Below are 2,266 nucleotides of genomic sequence, written 5' to 3'. Positions count from 1 at the left end.
CAGTGCAGTGCTCTTCAGGCACCCCGGGGACCGGAACACCCAGGATGAGAGCTGGGACAATGGGGCCTGCTTCCTTAATGCTATTCTTGGCTGGGCTCACTGCATACCTTAGCTCTCAGCACGCAAGCTGAGTATCCTCATTGCTGTATGAAACAACTGAGGCTCAGAGAGGTTGACTCACTTGTCCTGGGCTGAGACCCAACTCCAGTGGCGTGCCTCTTACCACTGCCCCTTGTTGTCTGATGATGGTGTATGAATGGCTCTGCCTGGCACCACACAGGCCCAGATTGGCAGTCATCAGGAGCCTCATCACTAGGACCTCCTCATCCAGTGCCCCAAGCAGGGGGCAGTGTCTCTCCCAGGCTTTGGGTCCCTAGTTTTTTGGTGACAGTGACACGCTTCTGGAGCTGCCTTCCCCTGGAGGGCAGGAAAGAGTCAGGAACCCCTGACTTAAACCAGCTTGGTGTGCCTACGGGCTGCCCAGAGTATTGCCACCCATGCCTGTCTGCATGAGCGAAGGGAGCGGAAGAGAAAAAGAATTAAGCCCAGTTCTTTGGCTTTTTTGCTGGGACCCAGAAGCTTGACCTGAACAGGGAGAGCCAACCCCATGCTCCTGCCTCTCCTGTGTCCCAGCCTCCCGGCAGTTTTCTGCCCTGTGGATCTTGCCACCTCTGATCGATGAAAAGAAAAAGCAAAGCGAGGCTGGCTGAAAACAGGCCGGCTTCCTTCCTTCTGAGCCTCCTCCCATTCTGATCCAGGGGAAGAGAAAGGCAAAGTCAGCAGAATCCACTTCTGCCACCAGCCCTGCTGCAGCCACCCCTTTCCCACGCCCCGGGGGCTGCATACAGTTACGGAGCTGGAAAGCCCTGGAAAAATAGTGTCAGGGACACCATGCTCATGGAGGCAGAGAAACCCAGCGTTCAGGCGTGGGGATGTTCAAAACCACCCCTCACAGGCCACTGTGCTGGGGGTGGGGCAGGGGGACGGCAGGAAAGTAACCCCGCTGTGTGATAAGCCCTTTATGCCTCCCTGATCTTTACAATAATCCTGTGGGAAGGAGTCACTATCCCCATTTTACAAACGGAGGCTCAGCAAGATGACACGGCTGGTGAGTGGGGTGGCTGGACTCCGAGCTTTAACGTGAGTTCCTTCAGAGACTGCCCACCCAGGTGGGGGAGGGTACAAGATGTTCTCTGTCACAAAATTCCTAAGTGACCCTGATGCTCATTCTGGGTCCAGGAGGGTCTGAATGAATCTGCTGGAGCATCTCTGAAATTTCCTGGGGAGTCTCACGCCATGTTACTTGAGTACTCTCACTCAAAGTGACCCTGGTCACTGCAGGGGATTCTCTGAAGGACAGTTTTGTGTGGGCAACACAGATGACCGGAACAGAACGTCTCACGGCAGCCTCTCCCAGGCCTTGTCACACTCAGAGCCCATGGTTACTCTTTGGTGGCTGCAGAGTGACCATCTATGGGGATGCCTGGTCCTTAGGACATACCCTTTAAAGGGTGAGCAAGATGATGCTGGGGCTGTACGAAGGAATGTGCCAGAAAGTGGAGGCTAAATTCTGGAGACGTGGCTTGTAAAAAGCCATTCAGCCATGCAAAAGGTCCAGGTGCTGTAGGCCCGATCGCCATCCTCCCTTGTCTGTCTTCACAAGGAAACACGATGTCTCCAGTAGTCTTTACTCAGAAGCTATCCTGCACACTAATCCAAGTTAGCTGTAACTTCTGATGACGTATCTATCACGGTGTTTGGTTGGGGCCGGGTCTCGAGCCCAGGCCTCTGTGAAACCTCATGGCACAATTCAACCTGTATGCCTGCACATTCTACCCACAAGCCCCCTTAGGGGAAAACACAGAGCACTTTCCCTCAACAATCTCTTTGAGGGCAGAAAATTCCTTCTAGCCACAGATCTCCAATAACTGACTGTTCGGCAGGCAGGACCCCAGGTAGGAAGGGGCATCCTAGCTGGAGCCAGGAAGCAGGGGAGGGGAGAGGGAAAAGGGGGTGGCAGCCCCTGATCCACCCCAGCTGTTCAAACATCCAGGCCCCTTTCCCTCTTCCTTCCAAAGGCCCCTGTCAGCACTCAGGCCTGGCTCACAGCCACCATGGGTCCCTGCAGTAAACACCTTGCTGAAATTTCCTCCCACAGACAGAAGGCCTCTCTCTAAACCTCAGAGGCCAGAGGGCCACCATCTCCAGGGAAGCCACCCGGGCCAGGTGGAGCAGGGAACAGAATGAACGACCCTGCAGAGCTCAG

This window comes from Pteropus vampyrus, unplaced genomic scaffold (assembly GCF_000151845.1).
Source record: "Pteropus vampyrus isolate Shadow unplaced genomic scaffold, Pvam_2.0 Scaffold31, whole genome shotgun sequence".
In the NCBI taxonomy this organism is placed as follows: Eukaryota; Metazoa; Chordata; class Mammalia; order Chiroptera; family Pteropodidae; genus Pteropus; species Pteropus vampyrus.
Note: the sequence above shows the minus strand (reverse complement) of the source record.